Genomic DNA, 15100 nt, shown 5'->3' on the forward strand with positions numbered 1-15100 from the left:
TGTCAGTGTACAGATATCTCCCTGACAGAGAGGGGACTGAGAGACACCAGTCAGTGTACAGATATCTCCCTGAGAGAGATAGGGGACTGAGAGACACCAGTCAGTGTACAGATACCTCCCTGATACAGAGGTGACTGAGAGACACCAGTCAGTGTATAGCTATCTCCCTGAGAGAGAGGACTGAGAGACACTAGTCAGTGTACAGATATCTCCCTGTGAGAGGGAGGGGACTGGGAGACACCAGTCAGTGTACAGATATCTCCCTGGGAGAGAGGGAGGGGACTGAGAGACACCAGTCAGTGTACAGATATCTCCCTGAGAGAGAGGGGACCGAGAGAAACCAGTGAGTTTAGATATATCTCCTTGAGAGAGATAGGGGAATGAGAGACACCAGTCAGTGTACAGATATCTCCCTGAGAGAGAGGGAGGGGACTGAGAGACACCAGTCAGTGTACAGATATCTCCCTGAGAGAGAGAGGGACTGAGAGACACCAGTCAGTGTACAGATATCTCCCTGAGAGAGAGGGACTGAGAGACACCAGTCAGTGTACAGATATCGCCCTGAGAGAGGGAGGGGACTGAGAGACACCAGTCAGTGTACAGATATCTCCCTGAGAGAGGAGGGGACTGAGAGACACCAGTCAGTGTACAGATATCTCCCTGAGAGAGAGGGGACTGAGAGACACAGTCAGTGTACAGATATCTCCCTGAGAGAGAGAGGGGGACTGAGAGACACCAGTCGAGTACAGATATCTCCTGAGAGAGAGAGGGGACTGAGAGACCCCAGTCAGTGTACATATATCTCCCTGAGAGAGAGGGGACTGAGAGACACCAGTCAGTGTACAGATATCTCCCTGAGAGAGAGGGACTGAGAGACACCTGTCAGTGTACAGATATCTCCCTGAGAGAGCGAGAGGACTGAGAGACACCAGTCAGTGTACAGATATCTCCCTGAGAGAGAGGGGACTGAGAGACACCAGTCAGTGTACATATATCTCCCTGAGAGAGTGGGGACTGAGAGACACCAGTCAGTGTACAGATATCTCCCTGAGAGAGTGGGGACTGAGAGACACCAGTCGGTGTACAGATATCTCCCTGAGGGAGAGAAAAGTGACTGAGAGACACTAGTCAGTGTTCAGATATCTCCCTGAGAAAGAGGGGACTGAGAGACACCAGTCAGTGTACAGATATCTCCGTGAGAGAGTGAGGGGACTGAGAGACACCAGTCAGCGTACAGTTATCTCACTGAGAGAGAGAGGGGACTGAGAGACACCAGTCAGCGTACAGATATCTCCCTGAGAGAGAGGGGACTGAGAGACACCAGTCAGCGTTCAGATATCTCCCTGACAGAGAGGGGACTGAGAGACACCAGTCAGTGTTCAGATATCTCCCTGAGAGAGAAGGGACTGAGAGACACGTCAGTGTACAGATATATCCCTGAGTGAGAGGGGTCCGAGAGACACCAGTCAGTGTACAGATATCTCCCTGAGAGCGAGAGGGGACTGAGAGACACCAGTCAGTGTTCAGATATCTCCCTGAGAGAGAAGGGACTGAGAGACACGTCAGTGTACAGATATCTCCCTGAGAGAGGAAGGGACTGGGAGACACCAGTCAGAGTATAGCTATCTCCCTGAGAGAGAGGACTGAGAGACACCAGTCAGTGTACAGATATCTCCCTGAGAGAGAGGGGACTGAGAGACACCAGTCAGTATACAGATGTCTCCCTGAGAGAGCGAGAGGACTGAGAGACACCAGTCAGTGTACAGATATCTCCCTGAGAGAGAGGGGACTGAGAGACACCAGTCAGTGTACAGATATCTCCCTGAGGGAGAGAAAAGGGACTGAGAGACACCAGTCAGTGTACAGATATCTCCCTGAGAGAGAGGGGACTGGGAGACACCAGTCAGTGTACGTATATCTCACTGAGAGAAAGAGTGGGGACTGAGAGACACCAGTCAGTATACAGATGTCTCCCTGAGAGAGAGGGGACTGAGAGACACCAGTCAGTGTACAGATATCTCCCTGAGAGAGAGGGGGACTGAGAGACACCAGTCAGTGTACAGATATCTCCCTCAGAGAGAGGGACTGAGAGACACCAGTCAGTGTACAGATATCTCTCTGAGAGACAGAGGGGACAGAGAGACACCAGTCAGTGTACAGATATCTCCCTGAGAGAGAGGGACTGAGAGACACCAGTCAGTGTACAGATATCTCTCTGAGAGAGAGAGGGGACAGAGAGACACCAGTCAGTGTACAGATATCTCCCTGAGAGAGAGGGGGACTGAGAGACACCAGTCAGTGTACAGATATCTCCCTGAGATAGAGAGGGGACTGAGAGACACCAGTCAGTGTACAGATATCTCCCTGAGCGAGAGGGGACTGAGAGACACCAGTCATTGTACAGATATGACCCTGAGAGAAAGGGGACTGAGAGACACCAGTCAGCGTACAGATATCTCCCTGAGAGAGAGAGGGACTGAGAGACACCAGTCAGCGTACAGATATCTCCCTGACAGAGAGGGGACTGAGAGACACCTGTCAGTGTACAGATATCTCCCTGAGAAAGAGAGGGGACTGAGAGACACCAGTCAGTGTACAGATATCTCCCTGAGAGAGAGGGGACCGAGAGACTCCAGTCAGTGTACAGATATCTCCATGAGAGAGGGGACTGAGAGACACCAGTCAGTGTACAGATATCTCCCTGAGAGAGAGAGGACTGAGAGACACAAGTCAGTGTACAGATATCTCCCTGAGAGAGGGAGGGGACTGCGAGACACCAGTCAGTGTACAGACATCTCCCTGATAGAGGGGACTGAGAGACACCAGTCAGTGTACAGATATCTCCCAGAGAGAGAGGGGACTGCGAGACACCAGTCAGTGTACAGACATCTCCCTGAGAGAGGGGACTGAGAGACACCAGTCAGTGTACAGATATCTCCCTCAGAGAGAGGGGACTGAGAGACACCAGTCAGTGTACAGATATCTCCCTGAGAGAGAGGGGACTGAGAGACACCAGTCAGTGTATAGATATCTCCCTCAGAGAGAGGGGACTGAGAGACACCATTCAGTGTACAGATATCTCCCTCAGAGAGAGGGGACTGAGAGACACCAGTAAGTGTACAGATATCTCTCTGAGAGAGAGGGGACAGAGAGACACCAGTCAGTGTACAGATATCTCCCTGAGAGAGTGAGGGGACTGCGAGACAGCAGTCAGTGTACAGATATTTCCCTGAGAGAGAGTGGGGACTGAGAGACACCACTCAGTGTACAGATATCTCCCAGAGTGAGGGGACTGAGAGACACAAGTCAGTGTACAGATATCTCCCTGAGAGAGAGGGGACTGAGAGACACCACTGAGTTTAGAGATATCTCCCTGAGAGAGATAGGGGAATTAGAGACACCTGTCAGTGTACAGATATCTCCCTGAGAGAGTGAGGGGACTGCGAGACACCAGTCAGTGTACAGATAACTCCCTCAGAGAGAGGGGACTGAGAAACACCAGTCAGTGTACAGATACCTCCCTGAGAGAGAGAAAGGGGACTGAGAGACGCCAGTTTGTGTACAGATATCTCCCTGAGAGACAGGGGACTGAGAGACACCAGTCAGCGTACAGATATCTCCCTGAGAGAGAGAGGGGACTGAGAGACACCAGTCAGCGTACAGATATCTCCCTGACAGAGAGGGGACTGAGAGACACCAGTCAGTGTACAGATATCTCCCTGAGAAAGAGAGTGGACCGAGAGACACCAGTCAGTGTACAGATATCTCCCTGAGAGAGAGGGGACTGAGAGACACCTGTCAGTGTACAGATATCTCCCTGACAGAGAGGGGACTGAGAGACACCAGTCAGTGTACAGATATCTCCCTGAGAAAGAGAGTGGACCGAGAGACACCAGTCAGTGTACAGATATCTCCCTGAGAGAGAGGGGACTGAGAGACACCAGTCAGTGTATAGCTATCTCCCTGAGAGAGAGAGGGGACTGCGAGACACCAGTCAGTGTACAGATATCTCCCTGAGAGAGGGGACTGAGAGACACCAGTCAGTGTACAGATATCTCCCTCAGAGAGAGGGGACTGAGAGACACCTGTCAGTGTACAGATATCTCCCTCAGAGAGAGGCGACTGAGAGACACCAGTCAGTGTACGTATATCTCCCTGAGAGAGGGGACCGAGAGACACCAGTCTGTGTACAGATATCTCCCTGAGAGAGAGAGGGGACTGAGAGACACCAGTCAGTGTACAGATATCTCCCTGAGAGAGAGGGGACTGAGAGACACCAGTCAGTGTACAGATATCTCCCTGAGAGAGTGAGGGGACCGAGACACATCAGTCAGTGTACAGATATCTCCCTGAGAGAGAGGGGACTGAGAGACACCAGTCAGTGTACAGATATCTCCCTGAGAGAGAGGGGACTGAGAGACACCAGTCAGTGTACAGATATCTCCCTGAGGGAGAGAAAAGGGACTGAGAGACACCAGTCAGTGTACAGATATCTCCCTGAGAGAGAGGGGACTGGGAGACACCAGTCAGTGTACAGATATCTCCCTGAGAGAGAGAGTGGGGACTGAGAGACACCGGTCAGTGTTCAGATATCTCCCTGAGAGAGAGGGAGAGGACTGAGAGACACCAGTCAGTGTACAGATATCTCCCTCAGAGAAAGGGACTGAGAGACACCAGTCAGTGTACAGATATCTCCCTGAGAGAGAGGGGACTGAGAGACACCAGTCAGTGTACAGATATCTCTCTGAGAGAGAGAGGGGACTGAGAGACACCAGTCAGTGTACAGATATCTCTCTGAGAGAGAGGGGAGACTGAGAGACACCAGTCATTGTACTGATATCTCCCTGAGAGAGAGGGGTCTGAGAGACACCAGTCAGTGCATAGCTATCTTCCTGAGAGAGAGAGGGGACTGAGAGACACCAGTGTAGAGATATCTCCCTGAGAGAGGGGGGACTGAGAGACACAAGTCAGTGTACAGATATCTCCCTGAGATAGAGAGGGGACTGAGAGACACCAGTCAGTGTACAGATATCTCCCTGAGAGAGGGGACTGAGAGACACCAGTCAGTGTACATATATCTCCCTGAGAGAGAGGGGACTGAGAGACACCAGTCAGTGTGCAGATATGACCCTGAGAGAAAGGGGACTGAGAGACACCAGTCAGTGTACAGATATCTCCCTGAGAGAGAGAGGGTACTGAGAGACACAAGTCAGTGTACAGATATCTCCCTGAGAGAGAGGGGACTGAGAGACACCAGTCAGCGTACAGATATCTCCCTGAGAGAGAGAGGGGACTGAGAGACACCAGTCAGCGTACAGATATCTCCCTGACAGAGAGGGGACTGAGAGACACCTGTCAGTGTACAGATATCTCCCTGAGAAAGAGAGGGGACTGAGAGACACCAGTCAGTGTACAGATATCTCCCTGAGAGAGAGGGGACCGAGAGACTCTAGTCGGTGTACAGATATCTCCCTGAGGGAGAGAAAAGTGACTGAGAGACACTAGTCAGTGTTCAGATATCTCCCTGAGAAAGAGGGGACTGAGAGACACCAGTCAGTGTACAGATATCTCCGTGAGAGAGTGAGGGGACTGAGAGACACCAGTCAGCGTACAGTTATCTCACTGAGAGAGAGAGGGGACTGAGAGACACCAGTCAGCGTACAGATATCTCCCTGAGAGAGAGGGGACTGAGAGACACCAGTCAGCGTTCAGATATCTCCCTGACAGAGAGGGGACTGAGAGACACCAGTCAGTGTTCAGATATCTCCCTGAGAGAGAAGGGACTGAGAGACACGTCAGTGTACAGATATATCCCTGAGTGAGAGGGGTCCGAGAGACACCAGTCAGTGTACAGATATCTCCCTGAGAGCGAGAGGGGACTGAGAGACACCAGTCAGTGTTCAGATATCTCCCTGAGAGAGAAGGGACTGAGAGACACGTCAGTGTACAGATATCTCCCTGAGAGAGGAAGGGACTGGGAGACACCAGTCAGAGTATAGCTATCTCCCTGAGAGAGAGGACTGAGAGACACCAGTCAGTGTACAGATATCTCCCTGAGAGAGAGGGGACTGAGAGACACCAGTCAGTATACAGATGTCTCCCTGAGAGAGCGAGAGGACTGAGAGACACCAGTCAGTGTACAGATATCTCCCTGAGAGAGAGGGGACTGAGAGACACCAGTCAGTGTACAGATATCTCCCTGAGGGAGAGAAAAGGGACTGAGAGACACCAGTCAGTGTACAGATATCTCCCTGAGAGAGAGGGGACTGGGAGACACCAGTCAGTGTACGTATATCTCCCTGAGAGAAAGAGTGGGGACTGAGAGACACCAGTCAGTATACAGATGTCTCCCTGAGAGAGAGGGGACTGAGAGACACCAGTCAGTGTACAGATATCTCCCTGAGAGAGAGGGGGACTGAGAGACACCAGTCAGTGTACAGATATCTCCCTCAGAGAGAGGGACTGTGAGACACCAGTCAGTGTACAGATATCTCTCTGAGAGAGAGAGGGGACAGAGAGACACCAGTCAGTGTACAGATATCTCCCTGAGGGAGAGGGACTGAGAGACACCAGTCAGTGTACAGATATCTCTCTGAGAGAGAGAGGGGACAGAGAGACACCAGTCAGTGTACAGATATCTCCCTGAGAGAGAGGGGGACTGAGAGACACCAGTCAGTGTACAGATATCTCCCTGAGATAGAGAGGGGACTGAGAGACACCAGTCAGTGTACAGATATCTCCCTGAGCGAGAGGGGACTGAGAGACACCAGTCATTGTACAGATATGACCCTGAGAGAAAGGGGACTGAGAGACACCAGTCAGCGTACAGATATCTCCCTGAGAGAGAGAGGGACTGAGAGACACCAGTCAGCGTACAGATATCTCCCTGACAGAGAGGGGACTGAGAGACACCTGTCAGTGTACAGATATCTCCCTGAGAAAGAGAGGGGACTGAGAGACACCAGTCAGTGTACAGATATCTCCCTGAGAGAGAGGGGACCGAGAGACTCCAGTCAGTGTACAGATATCTCCATGAGAGAGGGGACTGAGAGACACCAGTCAGTGTACAGATATCTCCCTGAGAGAGAGAGGACTGAGAGACACAAGTCAGTGTACAGATATCTCCCTGAGAGAGGGAGGGGACTGCGAGACACCAGTCAGTGTACAGACATCTCCCTGATAGAGGGGACTGAGAGACACCAGTCAGTGTACAGATATCTCCCAGAGAGAGAGGGGACTGCGAGACACCAGTCAGTGTACAGACATCTCCCTGAGAGAGGGGACTGAGAGACACCAGTCAGTGTACAGATATCTCCCTCAGAGAGAGGGGACTGAGAGACACCAGTCAGTGTACAGATATCTCCCTGAGTGAGAGGGGACTGAGAGACACCAGTCAGTGTATAGATATCTCCCTCAGAGAGAGGGGACTGAGAGACACCATTCAGTGTACAGATATCTCCCTCAGAGAGTGGGGACTGAGAGACACCAGTAAGTGTACAGATATCTCTCTGAGAGAGAGGGGACAGAGAGACACCAGTCAGTGTACAGATATCTCCCTGAGAGAGTGAGGGGACTGCGAGACAGCAGTCAGTGTACAGATATTTCCCTGAGAGAGAGTGGGGACTGAGAGACACCACTCAGTGTACAGATATCTCCCAGAGTGAGGGGACTGAGAGACACAAGTCAGTGTACAGATATCTCCCTGAGAGAGAGGGGACTGAGAGACACCACTGAGTTTAGAGATATCTCCCTGAGAGAGATAGGGGAATTAGAGACACCTGTCAGTGTACAGATATCTCCCTGAGAGAGTGAGGGGACTGCGAGACACCAGTCAGTGTACAGATAACTCCCTCAGAGAGAGGGGACTGAGAAACACCAGTCAGTGTACAGATACCTCCCTGAGAGAGAGAAAGGGGACTGAGAGACGCCAGTTTGTGTACAGATATCTCCCTGAGAGACAGGGGACTGAGAGACACCAGTCAGCGTACAGATATCTCCCTGAGAGAGAGAGGGGACTGAGAGACACCAGTCAGCGTACAGATATCTCCCTGACAGAGAGGGGACTGAGAGACACCAGTCAGTGTTACAGATATCTCCCTGAGAAAGAGAGTGGACCGAGAGACACCAGTCAGTGTACAGATATCTCCCTGAGAGAGAGGGGACTGAGAGACACCTGTCAGTGTACAGATATCTCCCTGACAGAGAGGGGACTGAGAGACACCAGTCAGTGTACAGATATCTCCCTGAGAAAGAGAGTGGACCGAGAGACACCAGTCAGTGTACAGATATCTCCCTGAGAGAGAGGGGACTGAGAGACACCAGTCAGTGTATAGCTATCTCCCTGAGAGAGAGAGGGGACTGCGAGACACCAGTCAGTGTACAGATATCTCCCTGAGAGAGGGGACTGAGAGACACCAGTCAGTGTACAGATATCTCCCTCAGAGAGAGGGGACTGAGAGACACCTGTCAGTGTACAGATATCTCCCTCAGAGAGAGGCGACTGAGAGACACCAGTCAGTGTACGTATATCTCCCTGAGAGAGGGGACCGAGAGACACCAGTCTGTGTACAGATATCTCCCTGAGAGAGAGAGGGGACTGAGAGACACCAGTCAGTGTACAGATATCTCCCTGAGAGAGAGGGGACTGAGAGACACCAGTCAGTGTACAGATATCTCCCTGAGAGAGTGAGGGGACCGAGACACATCAGTCAGTGTACAGATATCTCCCTGAGAGAGAGGGGACTGAGAGACACCAGTCAGTGTACAGATATCTCCCTGAGAGAGAGGGGACTGAGAGACACCAGTCAGTGTACAGATATCTCCCTGAGGGAGAGAAAAGGGACTGAGAGACACCAGTCAGTGTACAGATATCTCCCTGAGAGAGAGGGGACTGGGAGACACCAGTCAGTGTACAGATATCTCCCTGAGAGAGAGAGTGGGGACTGAGAGACACCGGTCAGTGTTCAGATATCTCCCTGAGAGAGAGGGAGAGGACTGAGAGACACCAGTCAGTGTACAGATATCTCCCTCAGAGAAAGGGACTGAGAGACACCAGTCAGTGTACAGATATCTCCCTGAGAGAGAGGGGACTGAGAGACACCAGTCAGTGTACAGATATCTCTCTGAGAGAGAGAGGGGACTGAGAGACACCAGTCAGTGTACAGATATCTCTCTGAGAGAGAGGGGAGACTGAGAGACACCAGTCATTGTACTGATATCTCCCTGAGAGAGAGGGGTCTGAGAGACACCAGTCAGTGCATAGCTATCTTCCTGAGAGAGAGAGGGGACTGAGAGACACCAGTGTAGAGATATCTCCCTGAGAGAGAGGGGACTGAGAGACACAAGTCAGTGTACAGATATCTCCCTGAGATAGAGAGGGGACTGAGAGACACCAGTCAGTGTACAGATATCTCCCTGAGAGAGGGGACTGAGAGACACCAGTCAGTGTACATATATCTCCCTGAGAGAGAGGGGACTGTGAGACACCAGTCAGTGTGCAGATATGACCCTGAGAGAAAGGGGACTGAGAGACACCAGTCAGTGTACAGATATCTCCCTGAGAGAGAGAGGGTACTGAGAGACACAAGTCAGTGTACAGATATCTCCCTGAGAGAGAGGGGACTGAGAGACACCAGTCAGCGTACAGATATCTCCCTGAGAGAGAGAGGGGACTGAGAGACACCAGTCAGCGTACAGATATCTCCCTGACAGAGAGGGGACTGAGAGACACCTGTCAGTGTACAGATATCTCCCTGAGAAAGAGAGGGGACTGAGAGACACCAGTCAGTGTACAGATATCTCCCTGAGAGAGAGGGGACCGAGAGACTCTAGTCAGTGTACAGATATCTCCCTGAGAGAGGGGACTGAGAGACACCAGTCAGTGTATAGCTATCTCCCTGAGAGAGAGAGGACTGAGAGACACAAGTCAGTGTACAGATATCACCCTGAGAGAGGGAGGGGACTGCGAGACACCAGTCAGTGTACAGACATCTCCCTGAGAGAGGGGACTGAGAGACACCAGTCAGTGTACAGATATCTCCCAGAGAGAGAGGGGACTGCGAGACACCAGTCAGTGTACAGACATCTCCCTGAGAGAGGGGACTGAGAGACACCAGCCAGTGTACAGATATCTCCCTGAGAGAGAGGGGACTGAGAGACACCAGTCATTGTACAGATATCTCCCTGAGAGAGAGGGGACTGAGAGACACCAGTCAGTGTACAGATATCTCCCTGAGAGAGAGGGGACTGAGAGACACCAGTCAGTGTACAGATATCTCCCTCAGAGAGAGGGGACTGAGAGACACCAGTCAGTGTACAGATATCTCCCTCAGAGAGAGGGGACTGAGAGACACCAGTAAGTGTACAGATATCTCTCTGAGAGAGAGGGGACAGAGAGACACCTGTCAGTGTAGAGATATCGCCCTGAGAGAGAGGGGACTGAGAGACACGTCAGTGTACAGATATCTCCCTGAGTGAGAGGGGACCGAGAGACACCAGTCAGTGTACAGATATCTCCCTGAGAGAGTGAGGGGACTGCGAGACAGCAGTCAGTGTACAGATATCTCCCTGAGAGAGAGTGGGGACTGAGAGACACCACTCAGTGTACAGATATCTCCCTGAGAGAGAGTGGGGACTGAGAGACACCACTCAGTGTACAGATATCTCCCTGAGAGGGGACTGAGAGACACGTCAGTGTACACATATCTCCCTGAGAGAGAGAGGACCGAGAGACACCAGTCAGTGTACAGATACTTCCCTCAGAGAGAGGGGACTGAGAGACACCTGTCAGTGTACAGATATCTCCCTGACAGAGAGGGGACTGAGAGACACCAGTCAGTGTACAGATATCTCCCTGAGAGAGAGAGGGGACTGAGAGACACCAGTCAGTGTACAGATATCCCCCTGAGAGAGGGGACTGAGAGACACCAGTCAGTGTACAGATATCTCCCAGAGTGAGGGGACTGAGAGACACCAGTCAGTGTACAGATATCTCCCTGAGAGAGTGAGGGGACCGAGACACATCAGTCAGTGTACAGATATCTCCCTGAGAGAGAGGGGACTGAGAGACACCAGTCAGTGTACAGATATCTCCCTGAGAGAGAGAAGGGACTGAGAGACACCAGTCAGTGTACAGATATCTCCCTGAGAGAGAGGGGACTGAGAGACACCAGTCAGTGTACAGATATCTCCCTGAGAGAGAGAGGGGACTGAGAGACACCAGTCAGTGTACAGATATCTCCCTGAGAGAGAGGGGGGACTGAGAGACACCAGTCAGTGTACAGATATCTCCCTGAGAGAGAGGGGACTGAGAGACACCAGTCAGCGTACAGATATCTCCCTGAGAGAGAGGGGACCGAGACACATCAGTCAGTGTACAGATATCTCCCTGAGAGAGAGGGGACTGAGAGACACCAGTCAGTGTACAGATATCTCCCTGAGAGAGAGGGGACTGAGAGACACCAGTCAGTGTAGAGATATCTCCCTGAGAGAGAGAGGGGACTGAGAGACACCAGTCAGTGTACAGATATCTCCCTGAGAGAGAGAGGGGACTGAGGGACACCAGTCAGTGTACAGATATCTCCCTGAGAGAGAGGGGGGGTACTGAGAGACACCAGTCAGTGTACAGATATCTCCCTGAGAGAGAGGGGGGGTACTGAGAGACACCAGTCAGTGTACAGATATCTCCCTAAGAGAGGGGGGACTGAGAGACACCAGTCAGTGTGCAGATATCTCCTGGGGATAGTGGAGGGCTCTGAGGGTCCTGGGGGAGACATTAATTGCCTCTGTGCTTCTGCTGCTCCCAGGCACCTACTTTGCCCTCCCAAGCTCCCTCACCCAGGCCCCCTCACATCCTTCAAATTTCCCAAGCGGAAATAAATGTCACTGGGGCCTCACCCCTTTTTGGCAGTTTTGACAAAACCTCCTGACTTTCGTGCTCTATTTTCAAAAGCCCATCAAACCCTGAGATATCCGTAAGATTATCGTTCCAGCAACGGTTTGATCAGGCTATCACAGCCAACTCGGTTATTCATGTTATTAGTAATAAATCCCTGTTCCTTTGTAGCTGGAGCTGTGCAACATCCAGATGGCAGTTTCCAAAATGGCTGAAGCTCTCAAGCACCGCAAACAACAATCCTATTGACAGATGAGAATGTCTTGAATTAGCTGTGACATATTCTATCGGGGTATCACTCCATTTCATCCCAACTTTAAAAATGGCAAAACCTTCCAGTGAAAGTTCAGCATCAAAAGTCAACTGGAAAAGTTGACTTTTTCCTTTGAGTGATAGTTATTTTGCCGTCTTGATTTATAACGAGAACCACTCTGAGATCGACATGGACGGAGCATGTACGAGGGAATTACTCCAGACGCTGGAAGTCTGAAATATCCACGGCAGCTCCCCGGAAATCCCAGCGGGCCAGGCAGCATCTGTGGAGAGGGAGACAGAGAGTCAACATTTCTGGTCTATGATCTGTGTTTGGTCTGGCGGGGGCGGGGGGGTGGGGGGGGGGTCTGGGGAAGGGGGTGAGAGACAGGCGTCACTGAGCGCGGTTTCTCCCCCCACAGAGGCGGACAGACGTGCTGAGTATTTCCCACACTTCCCGTCGCAATTGGGGCTAAATTGACGCTTTCCTCCCGCCTGCCGTGAAGCAGTCGGACATCCTGCCAGCGTCTCGTTCCCCTTCAGCGGGAAACCCCAACCAGCCGTCAACTCAAATCTGGTTTGCAGCAACCTTAAATATCAAGTTCAACACAATAATGGTCAGGTTTGATGACAAGGAACCACTCGTTGACCAAAAAATGAAATCAACGTTGAAGCAATAAATTGATAATTTAAAAAAATACAGATTAATACAGCGGATCACGAAAAAGTGTCAACCAGCGGAGCGAAAAGATTAAAACCTTTTTTTATCTTTTCATTCCTGGAGCAGAGGTAGAGCGAGACAGACCGGGATCTGAAATCTGGTTTCCAGGCAGAGGGACGAAACCGAAGTTTGGGTTAACGCTGACCGATCTTGTGTTTGTCTTTGATGGTGCAGATTCTGATCTGCTCTCAGTGTTATCCTTGTGAAAGTGGGGTTCAGTAGTAGTTGGTGTTTCAGCCTGTATTTGCCTCCCGTCCTCTGTGGGTGCGAGTTGGGTTTCTGGGCAGGGAGGAGGAGAAGGAGGATGTAAGTGTGTGTGTGTGTGTGTGTGTCCCACGTCGAGCAGCCTGTGCACGTTTATGTGGGCATCCAGTTCATTCTCAGGTTCGAAGCAGGACTCAGGCAAGGAGGGATTGGCTGGAAAGCCCAAAATAGGGCTGACTGGAGGCAAATCTGTAAATGTCGGCTCCACCCCCAAGGCCTCATTATCAGCCAATTAGGAAACAGTATTCATGTTCTGCAGCCATCTCGGCTTCTTTGAACCTGGCTTCACGTGATATCCCACAGCCACATCGGAACGACCCGAACCTCAGGAGCACCACAAACAACCTTCCCATGCACAATGCAAATATCCTGAACAAGACGTTCCACCTTCCACTGAGATATTATTCCAGGTTTGTCTGTCAAGTCTGAAAATGGGCAACATCTTCCAGTTATAAAGAGCCCCAGGCCAGGTCACAATGGAAATAAAGAGTTCTTTCCTCATTATATTGAGTAGACAGAGCTGAGGGACGTCTGCTGCTGGACTGACTGAATAAAGGAAGGTAGTTACTTGGAGCTTTGCCTCTTTAACGTGAGGATCTGACGCTGCTGTGTACTGGAGATAATGGCGTTACCATAACTCCCACTGCAGACCTCCCTGCTGCCCCTCGAGACAGTCAGGCGGCTGGGGCAAGGGCACGGCCTGACCATGAAGTTCCCCCATCATTCCTCTCTCTCCAGTGCACCTCCTTCAACCGCCCAGATTTCTCGAGCTGCTTTCACGTGTTTCTTCACAGTGATTCCTTCGATAAAGCACCGATGTCTCTCTTACCTCGGCGTCGACAACGCTGCCACCACGGTATATAATTGGGTCCTTTTATCTTGGGGTCTCGGGGTGGGGCAGACTGCAGACATATTGGGGGATCTGTTGAACACTTGTTTATTAGAACTACATCAGAACAGGTTACAGATTAGGCCTGGAGCTCTGACCTCACCCAAATTCTCCCCGAGAGTCTAACACACGACTGCCTTGGGCAGAGCCACATCATCATCTGCTTCATATATTTGCACATCCCATCCGATAAACCTGGATGACATCAACCATTGGAGACTTGGAGAGAAAACAAGGTAACAGCAGGAGCTCTTTCTCTAGTCCCTACCCCGCTCTCTCTCTCTCTGTCTCCACATCGCTCTCTGTGTCTACATCGCTCTCTCACTGTCTACATCGCTGTCTCTCTCTCTCTGTCTCTACATCGCTCTCTCTCTCTGTCCCTACCCTGCTGTCTCTCTGTCTCTACATCGCTCTCCCTCTCTCTGTCTCTACATCGCTGTCTCTCTCACTCTCTTTTCTCTCTCTGTCAATTTCTCTCTCTCTCTCTGTCTGTCTCTCTCTTTCAGTCTCTTTCTCTGTCTGGCTCTGTCTCTTTCTTTCTTTCTCTCAGTATCTATCTCTCACAATCTCTCTTTCGCTCTGTCTGTCTCTCTCACAGTCTCTGTCTGTCTCTGTCTCTTTCTGTGCCTCTCATTCTGGTCTCTGTGTCTTTTCACAGTAACTTCATTTGAAGCCTACTTGTGACAATAAGCGATTTTCATTTAATTTCTCTCTGTCTGTCTTTCTCTGCTTCACTCTGTCTCTCTCACTCTGATCTCTCTCACGCTGCATCTTTCTCTCTCGCTCTCAGTCTCTCTCACTCTTTCTTTGTTTGTCTCTCTTTCTCTCTATCACTCTCTATCTCACTCTGATCTATCATTCTGAATCTTACTCTGTCTCTCATTCTGTCTCTCTCTTTATCTTCCTCCCGGTCTCTCTCTCTCTCTCTCCGTGTGCATAAGTGTGTGTGAGAGGGAGAGAAAGTGTGAGAAGAGAGTGTGGGTGTGAGAGAGAGGGAGACAGAGTGTGAAAGAGTGTGTGTGAGAGAGAGAGTGTGAGAGAGTGTGTGTGAGAGTGTGAGAGAAAGAGAGTTTGTAAGAGA

General features: G+C 51.0%; 2 protein-coding genes across 3 annotated transcripts in view; one reads left to right on the plus strand and one right to left on the minus strand.

Moving 5' to 3' along the window:
* The window catches only part of LOC119954936 (sulfotransferase 1C2-like), a 196341-nt gene that overhangs the window by 16883 nt on the left and 164358 nt on the right, over positions 1-15100 (minus strand). The gene's annotated exons all lie outside the window — the stretch shown is intronic.
* LOC119954932 (sulfotransferase 1C2-like) overlaps positions 13865-15100 on the plus strand; it is a 156741-nt gene continuing 155505 nt past the window's right edge. Inside the window, exon 1 of the mRNA XM_038780656.1 lies at positions 13865-14255. The gene's annotated coding sequence lies outside the window, so the exon portion shown is untranslated. The remainder of the gene's footprint in view (positions 14256-15100) is intronic.

This window comes from Scyliorhinus canicula, chromosome 20 (genome assembly GCF_902713615.1).
Source record: "Scyliorhinus canicula chromosome 20, sScyCan1.1, whole genome shotgun sequence".
NCBI lineage: Eukaryota > Metazoa > Chordata > Chondrichthyes > Carcharhiniformes > Scyliorhinidae > Scyliorhinus > Scyliorhinus canicula.